Source organism: Anser anser (genome assembly GCF_964211835.1).
Source record: "Anser anser genome assembly, chromosome: 5".
Taxonomy (NCBI): Eukaryota; Metazoa; Chordata; class Aves; order Anseriformes; family Anatidae; genus Anser; species Anser anser.
Genome location: NC_139725.1, coordinates 56,179,842 through 56,202,276, shown reverse-complemented (window position 1 = coordinate 56,202,276; position 22,435 = coordinate 56,179,842). Strand labels below are relative to the sequence as shown.

Below are 22,435 nucleotides of genomic sequence, written 5' to 3'. Positions count from 1 at the left end.
CTGTTGCAGCAGCAGTGTAATGGAGTGCAGCTCAGCAGTGCCCAGCAGATCAGACAGCAGCTCTCCGTGCTCTCCGCAGCCTCCGCAGGCTCCATCCTTGTGAGAAAAATGACCACAATCACAGAAAATAGACAGAGACCTTCTGGGCCTGGGTTTGTCCTCTCCTTCCAACACGTCAGCTGCTGCAGTAAGATGTATCTTCCTGCGCTGCTTACCTCTCTGGAAGCTTTACCCCGCCGTTGGCTCAGCACAGCTGCTCCGTGCAGAGGATGCAGTGGTCCAAAAGCTCAGCACAGGGGGCTCCAGCAGCCCTGAGCCACCACGCTGCAGCTCCCAGTCCCACCGAGAAACTGGGGACTAGCTGGGGACCATGCGGCTGAGCCTCATGGTGAGGAGGAGGCTCATTGGTGACAGCTTTTTCAACCCAAACGCCCCCCTTGTCTGTGCAGGCATCTTCTAGATGCCAGCAGTGTCTGGGTTAAAGATTTTTGTATTACACAAAGTTACTTAAAGCAGCCGAGTGATAGGCTCCTCAAAGGAAAATTTATAAATGTTAGCACGCATTCCTTAGTGGCACAATAAAAATATGTTGTACTTTAGGTAGCTGTTTTGCCTAGGGGAGTCCCAATAAAATCAATGATCCTTTTTCTTTCTTTAAAGCGAGCAAGATGCTCCAAGGCCCTTTATTTCCTTCACTGATCAGTGACTCAGAAATATTCTTCAGCGCAAATCTCTTCCCTGTAGAGTTCCCTTTATCTTTGCTGCCAGTGCTGGAGAAATGGGCTATCAAAAGGGAAAAGCAGTGGTTGCATGAACTTTCTTCTTGCTTTATCTGTTCTCTAAAGAAAGTCTGGGGCTAACAGAGTCCCTCCATACCGTCATTCAAAGCAGTGGCGTGGGAGGTGAACAGAAGGAAGCTTGGCCCTGTTTGCTGAGTTATTCCCTAACAGGGGGCAGGGAACAGGGCACAGACAACCCAGCTGTGTCCAAAGCCAAGAGGCGAGTGAGGTTTCACCCCTCTGGATGGAGATGCAGGGTGTGATCTGTGGTGGGTGATCTGCTGGGTGGGTAACCCGTGAAACAGCCCTGCCAAGAGACCTCCTCGTTTCCTCCCAGCAAGAAATCATTATTCTAGGATTATTCTCATTGCATGGGGAACCTGTGAAACAGCACAGTGGGAACCCACAGCAAGCAGCACAGGGCCCCACAGGAAAGGGCTCGCGAAAGCCCTGTTATTTTGGGAAGGTGAGAAGTGATACAGAGCAGGTGAAATCCCTTCCCTACTTTTCTTTTTGTGCCACTGAGCGATCCTGAAGGCTATTTGCTAAGCTGATCTTAATGATAAGAAAACATTGCTGATCAGTCAATGACTTCCAGCTGGAGCATGTAAGCTAACAAAATTCCTTAAAGAGGTTCAGAGCCCAGAGTGCTGTTTTTTTCCACAGCTGTATGTGGTATTGTTAAAGCAAACCAACCGGAAGGCATCTCTGAAACACTGAATTTGTGCTTTGGGAATGCGTTAGGGTGAAGTGAGCTGTGTCATCCCTCGTTCCCAGGTGGGTGATGCTTCTCTGTTTCCCTGCAGGGGCAAGGAAAGCTGGAGGGAAGGGGCACTGAAGCTGAATGTGGGTGTGTGCAAGCGTACAGCGCTCATAACATCTTCTGAGTGAGAGGGCAGCTGGAGCAGAGGGCCTTGGGGTGGGAAGATGACTCTAGGCTGAGCTGGGATCAGAGCTGCACAGACTTGTTAGCGCAGTGCTGCGGCAGGACCCCCTGAGATGGGAAGCACCCTCACTGCGGTAGCCTGAAGTTGCAGGGGTCTGAAGTTATTAGATGAGATGCTGGAAGCTTGCTTTTACTCTTTAATCTCCTGGTTTTCTGAGAACTTATGGTTTTTGCACCCCTTGGTTTTGGCACTACTGGAACTTTGAAGTGCTTCAAAGCCAGGCCTGAGCCTTCTTCCCCAGCTGGCTGTAGAGGCATTTGTGTGGTGTGACGGCTGCTGCACGTTGGGTCTGATGCCCTTCTTGTCAGTTCTTCACGTCAGACCATGTAAGGGGGCCCCAAGCTTCTATACCTGGGCTTTGAGGCCTTCCTTCAAGCAGCTTTTGCTCTAGAGTCTCCAGCATTTATTTCCCTCCCCACCAAGTACCTGCGGAAGCAACAACAGAGATGTGGCTGCAGCAGGCTTCTGTCTCAGCGGTGCTGCTAGCAAGAAGCCCTGCCCCAAATGCTCTATGTGCTTATTTTAGAGTAGGGTCACATCCTCAGGAAGTAAAAACAAACAAAAACCCAGCTTTTTATTTTTCTTTCTGTTTATTTATGTGCTGCTCAGGCTGCTGCAGACCCATTGCACCAACTCTTTGTTGGTCAGTTCTGGGACCGTTTGCAGAGAAACAAGACCTCCTCTTTTGTTTTGTGTCCCCGCAGAAATTAAATTTTCCAGGAATTTTCATTACTGCTGTCTATATGTTTACTTCTGAGTTTATTTCAGAGTAAACTCTTCTACTCCTGTTGAAGCCAATGTTTTGCCAGAGATGCTCAAAATGTTCTGTGAATGAGCCCAAGAAACAGATTTCCTGGCTGATTAAAAACTGGCAAGGCTCCTCCAAAGTCAGGAGATATTAAGAGACAATAATTTTGGATTGCTATTAAAAAGCTTACAAGTCTGTAAACTACTGCATGAAGTTGTCTAGCAATGTTACCCTGTGAAGTTATATAAGTCTCCAGTAGAAATTGCTTTAACACTTGTATCCCTTTTCTTTCCAGTGCTGTACCATGCAGCACAAAACAAAGTAAAAGTAGCTTTAATGCACTGTTTCAATCTCAGAAAGGTGTCTTTTTAAGATTACATTTAATGTGTTGTTTTTTGTTTGTTTTTTTTGTTTCCTTTCAATTTTACATAAAATGAAGCCTTTCTGACTATATGGATTAAGCAGCTGTGTGAACAGCTGAGACGCTTTTCATTGCAGCATCTCTGTTGGTGATTGTCATGAGATGGGACACAGGTCTGGGGCATGCCAAAGCCCAAAAATCTAATAAGGAGGTTATAGCAAGCCAGAAAAATAAAGCAGTGTCTAAGCGTTTTGTTCAAACTGTGGGGATCATGATATTTGAGATCTTTTTGGTCCTGATGCTCCTGGTAAGTTTCAATCTACCCTTTTGTCATCCTTACATGTCTCACCTGCCACGGGCAGCAGGCAGAGCTTGTTCCTTCCAGCCAGCTTTGTAATGACCCAATTCTTTTAATTTTAATGAAGTGTTCCCTTATAAAACCACTGCTATTGTTGCTGTAAGGATCACACTGGGCTGATTTTCATTGGGGTTTGCCTATAATGGGGTTGGTTTAGAGGTCCTGTTGTCCAGCTTTTGCAGGGTGTACCCATGACAGTTCTCCCTGGTGCTGTTTGCACAGCAGTGGAGTACTTACTCTAAAATCTCAGCAGCTTTTGTTATTTTATTCTGAACATCTGCTGCAGGCATTCTCAATAAAAGCTATTTAACAGCTGTTGGCTAGACTCACCTCTCTTCTAAGGCTCTGACCTATGCCTATTGCACTATTGCTAAAGAGCTGTAGCTGTGCCCTGGGGGTGCTGGACTCTGCTGATCTAGCAAAAAAAAAAAAAAGTGCCCTCTATACTGAGAATGAAGCCACCAGATTTAGGAAAGTTGCTGCCCAGGTAAGTAAATGCATCAGAAATCCTCAAGGAATCCTGTTTTTAGGAGATCTGAGGACATACTGGCTTTTTTTTTCCTGATTTTAAGATCTGTTTGCTCCTAAGTGGCTTAACCTAGGTTGCCTGCATGCTGTTACATCCTGTTTATCATTCAGGAGATAGAAGCTATTAGATAAGCCCAGATTACTGCCCATGTAGTTCACAGTATCACAGATTTCTAGGTTGGAAGAGACCTCAAGATCATCGAGTCCAACCTCCGACCTAACACTAAGTACTCCACTAAACCATATCCCTAAGCTCTACATCTAAACATCTTTTAAAGACCTCCAGGGATGGTGACTCCACCACCTCCCTGGGCAGCCTGTTCCAATGCTTAATAACCCTTTCGGTAAAGAAGTACTTCCTAACATCCAACCTAAAACTCCCCTGTCGCAACTTTTGCCCATTCCCCCTCGTCCTGTCACCAGGCACGTGGGAGAACAGACCAACCCCCACCTCTCTACAGCCTCCTTTCAGGTAACTGTAGAGAGCGATGAGGTCGCCCCTGAGCCTCCTCTTCTCCAGGCTGAACAAGCCCAGCTCCCTCAGCCGCTCCTCGTAAGACTTGTTCTCCAGACCCTGTTCAGACCTAGTTCAAACCTGGAACTAGGGGACATGAAAAAGACCACTTCTTTCAGAGAAGTGTTGATTCCAGCTCAGAGAAAGAGAAACATTTGATTTTTATATCCAGTGGTAGCACTGAGCACTCCTTCATTCATGAATGGAGACCACATTTGGTGGCTGGATGATTTCTCTAGATGTATGTAGAGGTCTATGAAATCATGCGAGGCAGTGGAAGAGTCAATTGCAGGATGATCATACCCTTCTCTTAGTACAGGAACTAAAGATCATCAGGTGTAATTATCAGGAGGCTGGAATTTTTCCCCTGCCACACAGTTCTGCTGTGGATTGCATCGCTAGAGGATGTTATAGGTGATGGAAGTTAACGACAGTTCACAGAGTGAGTAGATAGCCACGGAAAATTAAATTCCATTGATGCCAGTTAATTACAAAGATGGTGTTCTGGCTCAAGAAGACGTTGATCCACAGATGTTTGGAGCAGGGAATGAGGAAAGTATATCTGGTGGGGAAAAGAAATCACTGTATGCATGCTCTGTTCCTGTGCTCTTCCCCTGAGCATCTGCTGTTGGAGCCAGGACGTAGGACTAGATGGACCTTCAGTGTGACCCAGTTTGCTCTAAAGCTGGAGAATATCTACCATGGAAAGTCTCCATCTGCCCTGTCAAAGACTTCCTAAAAGCTAATGTAATAACGACACATGATAGTTGCTGTTCTTCCATTTGTTTAAATGATGTGGAAAACACAGTCAATGCAAGAATAGAACAAAACCCAAGTTGCACTGAAAGCCTGTTCTTGACAGTGCTGTGGGCTCTGCTGTTTTGCAAGAAAAATTGCCTTGAAACAGGCAACTGCATGTTTCCATCACAGTTGTTATAGTAGCTTAAATCTCTGTACAGAGAAAAATTTGAACATATTTTTCCCATATTTAGGGTTAGATTCCTTTCCCAGGCTCAGCTGTGGAGATGTATTAATGTTCTGAAACTTTCTTTACAGAGCTGCTGGAAGAAAGTAGAAGGAATTTTATCCTGGTATGTTTCTCTGTGCTGGAAATTGCTTTGAAACCCTCTAAGGTTGTGAATAATACCGAATTCCATCTTTGTGCTGACAAAAGTGAGTTTTGTTTCAAGTGACATCTATTCAACATAATAAGTAAAAGGTCTAAGTAATATTTGCTTTGTCCCTCACAGCTAGAGAGTTATTTCTGTGTCAGTTTTGATTGAGTCACTGCAGTTGCAGCCGGTTCACTTGTAGGTCTCTGAGGTCTGGAAGAGCTCTCACGTAGCTTTTTGTGCTTGCCACCTCACGCTCCTGGGCAAACCTGTCAATAATGCTCAGCCCTTCTCAAGTTGATCTCTTACAGGTTCAGTTGGATGCACATTTTCATCAGTGTTTTTTCTCCTATCTATTAATAGTGAGGACATTTGGAGCAGCCTGCTTATTTTCACGAGGGCTTCTCCTATGTTATTTTGACATAATTTTTGCCTTTTACCTCCTGTCTTCAGGAAATCATAAGACTCTGCAGTATTCACATGTGTGTGCCTGGCATACGTTACCAAGAACTGGTTCCTACGTGGATAAGTGGTTTGGGGGCTGAAGTTCAAGTTTTTTTGCATGTGCTAGAAGGGTTTTGCTTGCTTGTCTTTTTAATAAAATTACTTGGGAAGGGAGGAGGGGGGAATATTTGCATTCCTGGCAATATTATCTTGAGAGGCCTTGTATGCTCACAAGCTCTTTATAATTATGAGAAACTTCATCTGGTAATATGTTTCACTTCTAACATTTCTTGGGGAAAAGGGTAAGAATTATCTTTTTTAACATAAAATGATTTGTTGGCAAAGTTCCTGTCTTTATTTTTAATTCACAAAGCAATTCCATGTGGCCCAGTGATGTTCCTTATTTCATCCTTATCTGTACTTGCACAGTCACCTTCCTTGTGAGAGGTGTTGTGTTTTATTATGACCTGGCTGTAACGATGTCTCTGAGGACATAGCAGCACCTGTCTCTATCTTCTTCATTGCACCCTTTTTGTTTAGGGATAGTGCTGGATGATTTTCAACAGCATAATCCACATCAAGAGTCTTGCATCTATTTCTGGTCTTTTCTTGCATGGTGTCCCTCAAACACAGGGACCTCTTCCTCCAGCCAGGTTGCCTCGAAGGTTCATTACTTTCTTGTTCTTCCATCTAAGAGGCTCCAATCCTCCTCTCCATTTCTAGAGCTGAGAAACCAGTTCTGATAGGACTGTATGCTTGAATCTCCCAGATGCCTGTCGATGGCAGGGCCAGAAATCCCCATGGTCCTGTGTGCTGCCCGTATGTGGATGGTGAGGCTGCCCTGTAAGGGTAAGTCACATGTGTTCCTTTCTCCTATGGCAAGAGGAAGAAATAGCAAAGAATGTAGAAAGCTAAGGAGAAATGGGCACTCAGTCAACTTCTTTGTTGTGTGGGAATGGTTTAAAAAAAAAAAAATTTTTTTTCTTTTTTACATTAGCAATTCATGTCTTGTCTACCCTGTTTGTTTTTTCTTCACCGGAGAACTAATAGTATTATGACAGTGCAAGTAAAAGCTGACGAATTTCGCGTAGAATTGCTTTTCCTACAAAATGTTTTAAGCAGTCTGTATTTAGCTAACATTTATCTAACTCCATTCCTAACCAACAGTTGGAAGAGAAAAATCTTTGCAGTTCAACACCTCCTCCTTTCCCCCTTTCACTAGAAGCTGCAAAACCTCCCACTCTGCTTCTCTAGATCTTCCGTGTAGACCTCTGCCAAAACACAACTTGATGTTTGGTATTTTTTATATAAGAAAAAGCAGAAAACAAAACACATCCAGCCTCTCATACACAAAGAATCAGAACAGGGCAGGAGTCCAACTTGCCTCCCTTCTCATATTTCCTGATCATCTCCTCTCGCAGGGGCAACCAAGGCCCTCTGCCGCGTGCTCTGCCCACCGACCCCGCTATGTCTCTGTGGCAGGAGTAATATCAAGGCCATCTCCGATATGATCCTGTTCCACAAGGCAGGCACCCAAAAAAAAAGGACTTTCCCAAGCCCCTGAGCATTTGGCAGCAAATGCGATCTTGTCTTTGACAGCTCGGAACAAACTGTCTGGTGATGCCATCAGCTCACAGTAAGGACATTGTGTCTCCCTTGCAGTTATCATTTCTTCGGTCATTAACTGCTCCTCATGCAATTTGTAGGTGTGGAAGCTTTTCTCTAAAGCAGAGCATGGCCAGGCTTCCCAAGGCTTTGCCCAGGAGGTGGCAGGCAGAGGGCGTCTGCTCCATGGTCACCTGCCAGCACTGGGGAGAGGCTGTGTTGGAGCAAAACAGGCTGTGCCCAGGCCTTGGAAAATGGGCTTCTCACCCCTCTGTGGGCCAAGTCAGCACAAAGAAAGCAGAGCAGGCTCCATGCCTGGGCTTTTGGCCAACCTGTGGGCGAGGTCCAGTCTGGGACAATTGAAGGAGCCCTGTGCAATTAGCTCCTGGCTGGCGTGGGGCGATGCCTGCGCCAGGGTCACCGGGCACTCTTAGAGGAGCAGGTTGTACACACACCATGTTAGAGCTGGTGGAAGGGAAGTGGGAATACTAGAGCCTACTTTGCTTATTTTTTATTGTTTAGAAACTCTTTTCCCTTAAGCCTGCTGACCATCTGGGAAACTTCACTGCAGTCTCTGAACTACTGACAGCAGCCAGACTTTCTTCCTTCTTGTCATGAGGGAAAAGTTAAATCCTGCCCACACTGACATGCAGGTAATATCAATACCGGCACAGAGGACCTCCAAGAGCTCATTTTTCAACAGGATGCTTTACCTCCAAGATGACCTCTTTCCAGCCTTTGGCAGCCACAGAAGAACAGCAGCTCTGGCATCTCAGGCTGCATAACTGGCACTGCTCAGCCAAATCTGGGTGGATGGTTCCAGACAACTCAAAGATGTTTTGTGTGGTAGGTAGGCTCACCTCTTCCTTGGTTTCCATCTCTATACATTCTGAAGGATGTCATAAGAGGCTTTTTTTTTTGTGTGAGAAACCTGTGATGCACACCAATGGATTGGCCTTCTAATCTCCTTATCGTGACTGTCCCCTTAGAGGGCCACTGCCACTGTAGTTGGGCTGATGGTTGAGAAATACACGTTCTTCCAGGTAACTCTTAAAGAAATGAGTCCATCAAACCACCATGAGAGTTTCTCTTCCTATGCTGCAAAGCAAAATGAAAGCTTCAGCATGTGGTGAGCAAGGGAATGCAGTCCTGGCGTGTCCATGAACTGAGCATGTGCCCACATCACAGTGCTCCTACTGCTAGAAAATGAAATATCAGTATTTTCTGCTCTTCCCCTTTCTTACTTTATTTTTTCCCCAAAATACCACTTGCGAGCCCATGGTCCCACCATGTGAAACCTGTTTCAAGCCTGACTTCTCCTGCAACTTTCCCATGACCAGTGGTGCAACCTGCTGAACATGCCACGTTTCCCAAGACTGTCTCAGGATATCCTGTATCCCAATCCAAGGCTTTCAGGCTGAACAAGCAGATCTCTCCAGAAATTTTGCTACTTTAGAAAGCACAGGCAAAATTTCTCCCAATTATTAACAGCTTACACCAGGGTAGGACTCTTGTGCCTCTTGGTGAAGGTGGATGAAATAGCCTCTCTCACAGATGTTCTCCAAAGCTCCGGTTTGCAGGTCGGAGGTTACAGAGTAGGTGGTGGCTGCTGCCTTTCTGAGCTCAATGTTCTCTGGAAATCATTCTGGTAACTACGTTATAAAGTCCTCCAGAACTGGAACATTGCCCCCATCCTATTTAATATTTTCTGTGGCTTGCAAAGAAAGCCTTGACAGCTTGCAGATGTAGATGCTGGGAGATGGGTAGCTCACAAAAGGAGCCCAGTGCTGGAGCCCCTTGGTACATTAGGTTGAAGAAAGTAGGTTGGTTGTGTCAGTGCAGCCAAACAGAACGATCCTCATCCAGAAGTGAAAAGTGGGGGCAAGGCTCATTGTGTGGGAGGGGGTTTCATGAAAGCCAGAGCTTCTGAAAGCTGCTGGAGAGAGAGGGGGGGAGGCCGTGGTGGACGGTAAGATGAGGGGGTGTGGGGGCACGCTGTGCTGATGGCTGAGAGCTTACACAGTTCTCTGGTGCGTAAAGCAGGGAGTGGGTGGGAGCAGGGAGATTGCATTACCTGCGTTTGGCACTGCAGCTGCTGTTTTCATGCTTTATCCAGCCCCCATGTGCTAAGGTTTCCTCCTTTGTCCTACCTACCTGGGGAGGGGGAGAAGGGGGTAGTGAGGAAAGATGGGAAACTGAGCCTTGTGTATGGCTGGGATCACCCCAGCTAATATTAGGCACCAAAACAGGGTCTCAAGGCTTTCTTGGTACAGCTGGTTAAGAGAGAGGTCCCTCCAGGGGCAGCTCAGCCCCTCGGGGTGCTGAGGGGGTGCAGGGCAGGTAGGGCTCTGGCTGGGGCACCCTGCTGAGTGCCTCCCAGGGTGGTTAAGGGAAGATGGCATCGCACACCCACAGACCTTCGCCAGGGAGGGGTGCTTGGCGGGGGAGCTGACAGACGAGCGCGTGCCTACATGAGTCCATTTGCCATTGCGCTGCCCGTGCTGTACTGTGAATTGCATTGCCATTAACCTTTGCACTGTTAACTGCCTCTCATCCATCCTAATTACCAGTGGAAGCGATGATGGTGCCTTACAGAGGGAAGCAATTGGTCAGGAGCACGCAGCTGATGTGCACGAGATCCAGCCTGAAATCAGAAAGAAAATGTAATTCCCTTCTAAACCAAAATCCTGCCTTTAAAGGCAGATAGAGCTAGAAGAGCTTCTGAGAGAAGCTGGACCCAGGCAGTCGGACACCTGGTTATGGTGGGGATTTTCCACGGGGGGGTGCAAACGCCTGCTCTGCCAGCAGTGGGATGAGGGTTTGTCACAGAGCTGCTGGTTTTAGGGGAATTCCTGCCCTGGACTGCAGGAAAAACTCCCTGACAAATTCAGGAGCCACAGCTGGTAGTGGAGCACTTGCACCCAAGTGCCTGGTCAGGTTTTGATCGTATGTTTTCTAAATGGGTAGCTCAGATTCTCCCCTTCCCTCTAGCAGGGCAATGAACTGCGAAGCCTGCGTGGTATGGAGACAGAAGGAGAGAGGGAAACTTCTGGCTGGCCGTGTGCTCCTTCCCCTGGTGACTTTCTTTTCTGAACACACACACAAAAGAAACAAGCAATTTCAAACTGAAAATGCCATTTAGATGCTTTTTGTCAGAAATGCTGATGTAAAGATTTTTTAAGTACTTTTTTCTTTTTTTTCTTTTTTTCATCTGGACCTGTTAGCTGACCTCAGCGTGATTTTGTTTGGAGCAGCACAACGTGCCAAGCCTCCAATTCTCTAAGCACTGCTTTCCTGACCCACCCTGACTAACCTGCCCTGTACAGGAGGCCGATGAGGACGGTGAGCAGAGCTGCCCCGGGACGATGGGGACGGGTGTGCAGCAAGCCAGGGCAGGCGGCCAGCACGGGTGGCTGCCGTTCGGGATGACAGAAGAGGGAGAGCGAGTGCCGCAGTGGCTCGCATTCATCATCGATCGGTGACCTCCAAGGGAGGGCGAGGACGGAGCCAGCTGAGCTCTGCGCTTAGGTTAGCGAGGCTCCAAGTAAGACTCAAGTGAAATTCAGTGTTGACAGAGGCTAACTAATGGGTCTTCAGAAGATTAATTCGAAATGCTTATACTTTATTGAGCTTCCCAATTAGCTGTGACGGCCCAAGGAGCAAACAACCTGGCAGGCTGCTGCAGAGAGCTGGCTCCCCGAGCAGGAGTGACAAGGACGTGGCGAGCAGGGTGCTGGACTGCTGAGATGTGGAAAATGAGGCTGAAAAAATGCCATGCTGCAGGATTTGTAGTAGAGTGGGTCTGTCATCCTTAGTCACCAGCTGGGGAGGGTGACAAATGCACTGAGCACCGTTGTCCCCCCTGGAAGGTGGGCGCAGGTGGGTGCTGTCGGCAGGTGGCCAAGAGGAGCATCAGGCACAGCAGGGATCGAGCCCAGGCTGGTGAGAACCTGGTGCAGGGCAGCGGTGAGTGGCAGGGTTTTTCTTTAGGACTGCAAGCACCAGGTGAGAGGGATTAATTGGTCCTAGCCTGGTGTGGCTGAGAAAGGCAGAAAGCAGATGAGGTGCTTCTGCTGCCCATCAGGGCTAGGGGTGCTTGGAAGCAGCCAGACCTGCTGATGGGGTGCAGCACCAGGCAGCTGAAACTGATATTTCCGTGGCAACCTGGCATCCTTTCCACCTCCTCCATGGACATCCTGGTAGCCCAATCAGATCCTACACCTCCCACAGAAGGGGGCAAGAGCATCCAGCTGGGGACTGAGGATGGGGGGAGGCAGGGTGGCAGCACCCCCCCTCCCCCCCCCCCCCCCTTCAGGCAACTGTAAGTTGCCTTGGAAAACAGCACCTCTGGCAAACAGGAGGAAAGAAATCTGCTCTTTTGTTGTTGCTGTTGCCTGTTTTGTTCTTCCATGCTTGACAAAGCTAGGCTTTGTACTCATTCACTGTAAATAAACAGAATTGCACCTGGGACACATCTGAATTAGATTCTCAATTTTTCCAGTGAAGAAACAACCTTATGAATTCCTGACTATTGGCTAATGGCTCCTTCCAAGAGAGTAAGAGTATAATAGAGCTATTAAATAATGCGCTTTCAATGTTTGCCTTCAGTTGTGAGCGCAGCTCCATGACCACGCTTCCTGCAGGAGCGCCTCAGCCAGGCACCTGGAGGTAAAGGGGGCGATCCCAGGCTTTGCCTCACCCCAGGTTTCCCTCTACATGTGGGTGCCTGTGGGCTTCAGCGGAGGCAGGTGATGTCTCTAGAGGTGCTGAGGGTCTGTGCTGGGAGACTGCCCCATTTCCCTGCCTTGGAAGAGAAGGGTGAAAATGTGCCAGGACTGCAAACATCAGGGCAGGCAATAGATGCGAATGCGAGTCTATATAGAGGCAGCAAATTAGAAAAAAATTAACCTTATGTAATTAGGCTCAAAGGCAGTACACTTCTCTAGCTCTCTCCTGATACCCGGCTGGGGACCTCAGCTGCTGGGTTTCTAATGCTCGTGACCCAGAGCCCTTCTGTGCATGGGAGCAGGTTGCCCATATGGTGGCTTGTGCCTTATGACCACAGGTTGGTGAAACAATTTCTTCCAAAAATTAGGCTGTGAAGATGTTTCTACTCTGCACATTTAGCTATCCACCTAAATCATTAGTGCACAAATAACTTCAGGTGCAAAGTCCGACAAATTCAGTCTGAGTAGAAGATTAATCCATAGTGTTTGGGTTTATTTTATTTTATTTATTTTATCTTTTTCTTTTTTTCTTTTTTTCCTTTTTTTCTTTTTTGTTCTTTTTATTACTTTGCTTTTCTTTGGTCTCCTGACATTGTGTGCACACTTTCACAGGAATGTGATGGGCCTTTTAAAATATGCATGGCAGAAGTAGAACAAAGCCATATGACTTGTGCACAAGCAAAGCTGGTTCAAATAATTCCTGAGGTAAATCAAGCTTGTGAAATTCAAGGTTTCATAAAAAAAAAAAAAAATTGGCTGAGTTTGCAAACAGTGTAGTTAGCTTGAAAAAGACTTGAGGGTTTTTGGTCTTCAAAATAGCACAACCAGATGGCAATAGACTATTTTTGAACTTCAGTTACATAATTTTGCTAAATGTTTTTCTTCCCTCTGTAATTTGAAATTATCCGTAATTCAGGCTGAGCTGCTGCCGCGCGTGGGGGACTCCTGATATAAAGACGTTTGCAACATGCTGCCCGTGTCAGGAAGGGGAGCGGCACCATGAGCCGTGGTAGCCCCAGCCCTTCGGTGGTCCCAGGCACAGCAAACGATGGACCAGGTCCATGCAGGGTGTGGTGGGGGTCCTAGGAGAGGCAAGTCACAGCCAGGAAGGCGTTTCGGTGCCCAGGGAGAAGGTGCATGGACACTAAAAGCTGTCCCGAGCAACGCCTGGGAGAAGAGGAGATGATGTGCCTGTAATTAAGAAAGGTCCTAAGTGGTCTTACGCAAAGGGACCAGAAATGCTTTAGGGGAAAGGAGTGAGGTGTTTGTCCTCCCCACACCATGCTGCCACACCAGAACCTGGTGGTGTTTGGAAGAAAAAGCCTTAAGTGACCACTGATGTCACTTGAATGGTGAGAGGGGAAGATACCGGTCCTTCTCAGCTCCTAAGTGACACAGCTGTGAAACTCCACCTGAAGCAAGACTTGCATAAGGGCCTGCTGATGAGACAGAAATTATGCTGCTCTGGAAACAGTGAAAATAGATTTAATAGGGCTTTTTTCCTCCTTGAGAGACCTTAAAGAGCTTTGTGAAAGAGGTCAATGTTTATTTTTCTAGTTTCAGCCTTCAGCATAACTAGAACTGAAAGCCAGTCAGGTAAGGAGAGTTTTCCTTTTTCTAGTGTGTGGTGTTTGGTTTTGTTTGTTTGTTTGTTTTCCTTCTTCCCTGCTTCCTTGGGGCATTTGAGTACCAGCGTGGCTTCTCCCATCCTGAGGACACTTGTGGATCTGCAGAGGAAGTGAAAACTCAATTACAATTTACAGGAGTTTGAAACAGATTCTAAAGCACGCCAGTTAAAGGATGCTTTCTGAAATACCAATTTTGGTTTTAATTCAAAAAAATCAGATTGTTAGCTTCCTATTACACCATGAAAATAACTACAACTCCGGATAGTGCAAATAAAATTTGTATCTGCTTTTTCCTCTTCTAAGTAATATTCTTCTGTTGACTAGGCCATATGCATGCATTTGTCATGTGTCCCCACTTGTGCTGTACATTCATCGTGTAGAACAGCAAATAGCTCACGTCACTATGCCAAGCTGAAAAAAATGATAATAGACAATTTTCCACCAGAAAATTTGAATTTTTGTCAGGAATATTTTTGAAAAGATATTATTTTACTAGTCTAACTGATATCACTAGAATGGAATTGCTGAGGATGCACGGTGGTTCAGAAAACCTTGCACTCAATTTTTATTTTTTTTTAATACCAAAATGAATGTCCTAAAAATCTTTCTTAAAAATTTTACTCAAAATTTTGACTGAAATCTGATCCATTCTTGAGATTTTAAAATAGGGCATTTGCTACAAAGCAGATGTTTGGTTAACTGCCCACTACTGACAAACTCTCTTCCCTAGGTGGCCCAGTGCTGACCTCCTCACACCACAGACTCCCATACGATCACCCTGCAGCAACTCCTGGGTCAAGTCCGTACAAATCCCGTCAGTCTTTGGATTAGTGAGATTAGGGCCTCCTTCCAGGCGTGGGCCCAGTCTTGATTTCTCCATTTCTGTGGTCTCCCTCCAAGATTTCCATTACCTCCCATGTACTTGTGAGTTTAGCCCTGGCTTTAGTGATCCTGACTCTGATCTGCATGGTGGAAAAACCTTGATGTGGCCAAGAGGCCAGGACACCGGCCACGTGCCATGAAGAGCTCAAGGAGGGGATGCTCCCACAGTTATTTGCAGCAGATGAGAAGACAGCCTTTCTTTTTTTTTTTCCAGTGTCCCAAAATGAATGTGTCCATAAGTGAGTATTTCTCAGTGTAGTGTCACTCAAGTGAAGAAGAATGGGTGGCTCAAACCAGTCTATGTTGCTCAAAAGAATAACAAAAATGATTTTTGCAGATTGCTCTGATTCTGATTTTTTTAAATATTTTGATTTGGGATCAAAGCTGAAAAAAAAAAATCAGGTATTTGTACAGCCCTAATTTGAGCTCTGTGGAGTGCAGTGTTGGCTCAGTCTACTGGAAATAGAGACGATTCACCAAGCCGCAAATGTCTCATTGTTCAAATCTCCCCCCAGCATGTCTCTGCCGTTGCCCACAGTGTAACGTTACCCCACACCACACATCCTGTGTAGATTTGCTGGGTCTCTCTAGGGTTTGTGCCTTCTCAGCATCTGCGAGACTACTGAGTCTGAACAAGTTGGTCTGCTTTTACATTTGAATCTTGAGCAGTTTGTGAGAGCGGGGTGCGTGGTATAGGAAAGGTACAGCTGTGACTTCTAGACTTGTCTTCTGTCCTTCCCTAGGTCTTCCCTCCCACCTCTTCCTGTCTTCTTCTGCAGAGCCGGGCATGGAGTCGCTTCATGGCCCAGCTCTGACTGCGCTGCCAGCAGCTGCACAAACTGCCTGTACTTCTCTCCTGGAAGCAAAAATGAGGCTCTTCAGGAGCTGGAGTGGCTCATGCTGGAAAAGACTTGTCGAGAAATGGGGTGGCTGCACATGCAGGTGGGCAGGAGAGACCTGGCCACAGCTTGCTGCCAGCTCTTACACACATCGCCTGTGCAGTAAAAGCTCACTGTAGGAGAGAGCCAGCGCTGGGAGGAGGGTTGGGTGTTTTGTCCTTGGTGCGATGGCGTACTGCACTTTACTAGGATCCTGGGTGTTTATTCAAGCTTTAAAATGTCTGGGAGACAGACGGGATATAGGCTGCAATCTAGCTGTTCTAGCTCACGGAGCAGGATTAAATGAACCTGGGCTTGAAAGGTGAATCCAGGACACAAGGAAGGAGTAAGAACCCTGGAGGAGTTTTTTGCTTCCAGGTATTTGAACAATATCCTCTAGAAAGGAGATGGTTACACCTTAATCCACTGCTGACATGTCCTCTGTTGCAGGACCAGATGAAGCAGTGTGCTTTGCTGCTTTTCCCTGCTTGTTTGACTCACTTTGAAGCTGACAGGCAGACATGCTCACGTCTCTTCCTGGCACTTACTAAGAGTGTTTCATCCCCCCCCCCATCACCATCAGCCTGGGCGTTCCTCCTGCTTCGTTTTATACCACAAGTAGCCCACAGCCTTAAGCCAAAATTACGGGGCTTGTGATTACAGCAGAAAATTTAGAATAAGAAAAAGAAAAAAAAAAATCTAAACCCTACATCTGCTCCAGAAACTGTTTGTGGCTGGAGGAAATCATGCCCGCCCTATAGATCTGCCTCCATCTCTGGCCTTGAGGATGTGGTGAAACCTGGTTTATTTGTGCTCACTCCTGATGCTTGCACTCTGAGAATCCAGCTTATGTCAGCTCATGCCTTCTAGTTTTTTAGCCATAGCTGGCCCACAAAGCCAACAAGTCTCTAAACCAGTGCTGCCTTGTGCACAGTGCCTACCCTGCTGGGTCCCAGCCTCGAAAAGGTGAAGAGGTGAGTTTTCTGTGCATGTATCCTTGTGGGACTCATTAGTGCTGTGTGAAAAAGAAGTAATGAGGACACAGGGATCTACAACAACATGGAAGGACGTCAGCAGCATCATACTCAGGCCATTGGGCTTGACAAACCTGGGAGATGATGTGGATGAGATAGCAGCCAAAGCAGCGGAGCACCAGTGAACAAAAGCTCGGCCCACCATCCATGACCACCTCAGGGAGCAGAAGTAGCTGCACGGGTTACATGGGATAAGCACATGCCACACATGAGAATCAGTCATGGCATGTGAAATAAGTGAGTAGGAGCATATTTAGGTAAAGCAGGATTTAGGTAAGGCAGGGTGGTTGCTCAGGGCCATGGCCTGTGCTGCAGGGGAGCCGGAAAGCGCCAGCGCCAGGCCCTGGGGCAACGCGTGGGGCACATTCAACAGCACTGCACAGACTCTCAGGTACAGCAGTAAGCACACTTACAGCTTCGTTAACATGCTGGGTTTGTGTTTTTCTGTGCTTGGTGGTGACGAAGCAGCCTGCTATGAACACGCCGTAGCATGTGTCTGCAGAAGATGCCCCAAGGTTATTCTCCAGAAGGGCCGGGGTGTTTGCAAAAGCGGATAGCCTGTTTGCCAGAGCCTAACGAAGGTGGGAGCTGCTAATTATCTTTAGGAGAGCAGCTTCAGAAGTGTGCTGGCTGCTTGCTAACAGGGTGCAGAGTCTTTCTCCTCCAGGCCAGAAAGTTGTTTCTGTCTAGCGAATATGGGCTGGATCTGCTTTCAGGCCAACACCTCACAAAAGTGCTATTTTCTGAGCTCACTGGCATGCTCAGGGCTTGCCTGTTTGGAGGAACTTAGGGCTGTTTTTTCCATGGTAGGTATCTGTTTTTATGCGCAATGGATTTTATTCTGAATGCCCTTTTCTGTTCTAGTGTAACACGCACTTTGGAGGAGTTGAGGTATTTAATAATGGGGATTGCAGGTAAAGTCAGCCCCCCACTTAAAAGTGATTTGTCTGTCAACTGCAGGCATGGCCCAAGCAGACAGGCTGGGGGCTACAGAGCCTCTGGAGACAGTTACCCCAGTTGGGTTGGTGGTGCAGACATAACTGGAGGGCTTCACTCATGGGGAAGGTGAAGGAGAAGCCTTTCACCAGCTGAAGGGCTATACCACATTTTTTAGAAGCCAATGTTTAGGTGCGGTCGGGCCTGCTAATGAGCAAGGGACCTAATTGCAGTGCTTTACTGTTATGGGTAGAGCACGGCTGTTTGCTTCTTCTTCCCTCTCCCTGGTCTCAAAGCCCACCACCTGGTCCATCACCCAGGTGCTCTGGGACAGCAACAAGCCTGTAGCAGACCTGGCCTCCAGTGAGACAGCCATGGCAGCTGTCTCTCAGACGTGAGACAGCCTGACAGTGTAGGCCCCGTGGCTGTGAACTGGGACTGGGCCTCCTCCAGCAGACACACACACAGCCTTCGGCTCCTCTGTGTTGATGGCTTTTCTATTTTTACCAGGGAGAGGTTCATATTTTTTCTTCCTGGTGGTGTTTAAACCTCTAAGTGACAAAACCGCTTGTTTTCCAGCTGTGAGAGGAGGCTGCCTCCGGTCTGGAGCAGAGGTGTGTGTGGCAGCAGCAGTCGACATCTGTCTCTGTAAGGTCAGCAGAAAAACAGCAAGAAACCAAGCTGCATCATGAAGGTGATGGCTGAGTAGGGGTTTAAACTTATCCTGGTACGTTTGCTTCCCCCTCCAAACCACAGGTGTCTGTACTGCAGTCAGTCAGTCCTTCATGGAGAACAATGGCCAGAAAGCATCAAAGATCTGCAGCCCCGTGTCAACAGGAACAAACATAAAGCCCTGCTCATTTTCTTTCCTGGCTTCAGTTGCTATCTTTAGTTTCCTGTACTCTCAGCTTGACTCTCTGAGCAGCTCCTTGGAGAGCCTACAGACACAGGGGACACCTATGATCAATATTAATGGCCCAGGAGGTTGCTGGGTCCTCGTTAGAGGAAGCGGTGAGTGCTGATAATATCCTCACGGCTACGCTAATGTCTGATCTTTCATCGCTCCGTCAGCAACACCTCCCACCCCGGCTACGCTAATGTCTGATCTTTCATCGCTCCGTCAGCAACACCTCCCACCCCGTCTGAGTTTGGTGTCCTGGAGAATAGCGTGCTTAAAGGTGAGGTCAAGTTAATCTCGAGAGGTGCTAAAAGAAAAAGCTAGGGCAGGCTGGCAGCCAGGAGAGGGAAAATTGGCCCCATTGTTAAGGGAAGAAAAGAACATCAGAGGGCTTTTTAAAATGTCAAGAGTGGAGTATTGCTGTGTGCTCTTTGCTTACTGAGTGGAGTTTGAGGGAGGTTTGCCTTAAATATACCTTCCATACAAATATACAGAAACATGTTTTTTAGTGAACTTTAAACATTAGCTATAATAGTCTTTGGATAAAAAGGCAGTCATTATTTCTTCGAGCACACTCTCTACTGCCGAGCAAATGTTCCGTGTGGCAGGATGGTGGCTTTAAAAATAGCTGTTCACTCCAGAGCCTCCCAGTGTGGCTGGGAGGGAAATGAAACGTTCAATGTGAGCAGTCATTGATGTGGTCCAAGAGCCGCAGCCGGCAAACCCTCGTTTCACTGAAGCCAGTGGAAATACGAGGCAGTGGGAAAGGCGTTCAGAAAGAGAGAAGGTCTGGGTGTCTTCAGGAAGCTCAGAGCCTTTCGGGAGCTATTTTTAAAAGTCGTAATTTCCTGAGCTGTTGGAGAAAACTGACACCCACCATCAAAATCACAGAAAGCTGGGCTGGAAGGGGCAGTGACAGCTTGTTATTTTGGGTGACATACCTGTGCTGTTTCTCAAGGTACTTGAACTACCTCTTCTTAAATGTCCAGAGGCAGAGACCCATGTGCCTCAGCTCAGGGCTCCAGTTCTTTCCTGCTTCTACCAACAAAAATCTCTGCTTGGTTTTGTCAGAATCTCCCTCACTGTAAATTAAGCACATTATTTTTTGCCTACCCACAATAGAAATAGAGAAAAATATATTCCTTCTTTTTTTTCTTGATAATGTTCTTGAATTTATCCTCCTTTCTCTAGGCAGAACAGAGCCTGTTCTTCTAAATGCCTCTCCCTTCCTACACGTGGGACTTTGAATTTGTCTGTATTGAATTTCATCCTACCTTTTTTCAGGACATGTCTCTGATTTTTTGAGAGTATTTTGTATTCAGTTACGGTCCAGCATGGAGCAGGCTGCCCCATGCTAGAGTTATTTGTGAATATAATAAGTGTATTTTCTATACCAGTAATAAAATTGCTGATGAAGATGCTGAAGGGTGCAGGACCCTGCAAGGTCATCTTTTGGAAACTAAATACTTCCAGTCTTGCCATGAGAAACCACCATGAGAATGGATGTCTGTGCACGTCCAGGAGGCAAGAGGAGGAATATCCCACAGCTGCCCCTCTCCTCCCATGCTGTCGTTTCTCATAAGGGCACAGCAGCAGGACAGCCGTTCCCTGGGCACAGTGTTCGAGCATCATTTTGTTCTTCACGCTGCACTTGACACATGTATTCTCCAATGGGAATATACTTTTCTGTGACAAGAGAGAGGGAAGTCATGGGAAAGTTTCATTTTTTGGCAAAGCAGCGATTTCGTAAGAAATTTTAGGAAACATAAAAATATTGATTTTGTCTCTGGTTGTCAATTTTCAAAATTAATATTTTTTTCACTTAGGTTTTTCCTTTCCACTCCCTTCTCTTATAACCTTCCCTCAACTTTTCCCTCATCTGCTTGCCAGGGAAAGTATAATATTTAGATATTCTTTCCAAATCTTCATTTTTTTCCATTGTCTAACCTTTGAAAACTTCAATTTGGAGAAGCTAGAGAATGGAAAAGAAAGAAAAAAAACCTGTGAAAACAAAAATGCTGATTTTCTGGGACGTATGTGGAGCCATGCTTGTGCAGAGACAAATGTAGGAGAGTCCTGATTAAAAAAAAAAAAATAACAATAATGTCACCCAATGGCCAAGAGGAAGCAACAAGGAAGAAGGGAAAACAATGTAAAAACTTCTGTGGTTTTGCAGAAAACACACATCAAAAGGTGGGGAAGGGGAGGTGTTCTGCTCTGACCTTGCAGTACATAAACACACTCACAGTTTGGAAGGGGCTGGTATTCCCCCCTCTCCCCCCGTTTATTGCTCTGACCAGGCTCTTCTGATGGGCTGTATCTCCTCGGTCTGGTTCTGCATCCCACAGGGTGCCCGTGATGCAGGGACAGGTCTCAGGCATACTTTATCTCCCATCTCTGTAGGACCATACCAGAGTATAAAAGCCACTTCCTTCTTTTTTTTTTTTGTTTCTTTCTTTTTTACTGTTACATGCAAAAAGCCAAGAAAGAACTGACTACAAAAGCAAAAAGGGATAAACTCTTCTATAAATTTAAAGAACAGGACTATTACTTCTGGAGAGGGCACAAAACATGACTCAGAAATGGGCTGCTGGCAGGAGCTTGGCTGCCCAACATGTTGTCCCAAGAGCAGCAGGGATGCTAATCTCACCCCCCAGATAGCCCGGCTCCCTGACGAAGGTGGTGATTAAGGGTTCCATTTTAAGCAGCCCTACACAAATAGGCTCCCGGCCACTTGGTTGAGAGCAGAAAATGGACAACTGATGGCACCTGTAGGTAGCACCACGTCACAAGGGCTGGTTTCCCATGCGGATGTGGGTGCACCTAACATCTTGGTAGTGATCTCAGGGTTTGGGGGATGCCCTTGTTGCTTCAAAAGAGAAGTGAGACTTTGCAAAGTCCCAGTTTGCACCAAGGCAGGATGGGCTGCACAGCACTGTGTCTTCTTCTAGGGAAGTTTGTGAGCTTGGTGTCTCCAAGGAGTATTTTTCCATATCCCCATGACCTTTACCCTTCCACAGGCTCCAGCAGAGGCTATTTATGGGTTATTTTTCTTACTTTTCCTTCCTTTTATGCTCTTCAGAGAATGTCCTAACTAGAAACATTTTCTGGATAAAAGTGTAAGACAAATGTGAACTGAGAAGCTCCAACACAAGCTTCCCTGAAATCTGTGCTGATTTGCATTGAGGCTTGTCTCAAAATACATAAATAAATAAATAAATAATCAAACAAGGGCAGCTCTATCTTCCCAATGGATGGAAATGCCTTCCCTGTTCTCCAAAATGGGAAGTGAGGAAAGTGAGGAGGCACATCCTCACGTGCAAGGGCAAGGATGGGAGAGGGACGGGAAAAGAATATCACGTGGATTTTATGCTCTGACTCACTTTCAGTATCTTTGAAGGCACTGTTTGCTCAGACAGGAGTGCACAAACACAGTGGCTTTTCTCTTCAAGCTCAGCACGTGCTGAGGCACAGAGCTGCTTGTCTGGATGTGTGAATGCTGATTCAGGCCATGGTTGCAGATGTTGGTCCTAGGTGAGCTCTGCTGGTAAAATGTTAAGTAAAATGATTTTATTCCATTTCTATCCCATTCTATCCACGTATATAACTGTTTCTTCCTTCAGAATCTGTTCTAGAGCCAGTTCATACTTCTATTTATGTCATTTTTTCAAACCATCCCACCATGTATGTGGTACGTTTGCTCTTGCTTCATCCAGCATGACTGACCTGGCTTCCTTGAGGATCCTTGCTACTAGAGACATGATTTCACATGCTCCAATGGAGATCATTTGTTCTTCTTCGTCCTCTCATCCCACTGCATTTGCTGGCTCTAAAACACCAACGTTTTGGACTTTTACTTTAGGTATGATTTCTATTGCATTGTCTTTATTCATTACCCAGCTTGCCTTCTCCATCATCTGCAGTGCCAATTTCTCACTCAGGCAAAGCGTTTGCTTGGGTTTTGGGAAACACATCAGTTACCTTTAATCTCTACCATGCTCTCACCACATAACAGAACTGCTCTGTCCTTATTCTCCTTTCATTTATGTAACCGAC

General features: G+C 46.6%; 1 long non-coding RNA gene across 1 annotated transcript; it reads left to right on the top strand.

Moving 5' to 3' along the window:
• Positions 1 to 1,440: 1,440 nt before the first annotated feature.
• On the top strand, positions 1,441 to 15,711 carry LOC310900139. The gene is made up of 4 exons (XR_014584846.1): positions 1,441 to 1,556; positions 5,292 to 5,408; positions 10,621 to 13,719; positions 14,482 to 15,711. It is a non-coding gene; the product is annotated as an uncharacterized lncRNA (long non-coding RNA).
• Positions 15,712 to 22,435: the final 6,724 nt, after the last annotated feature.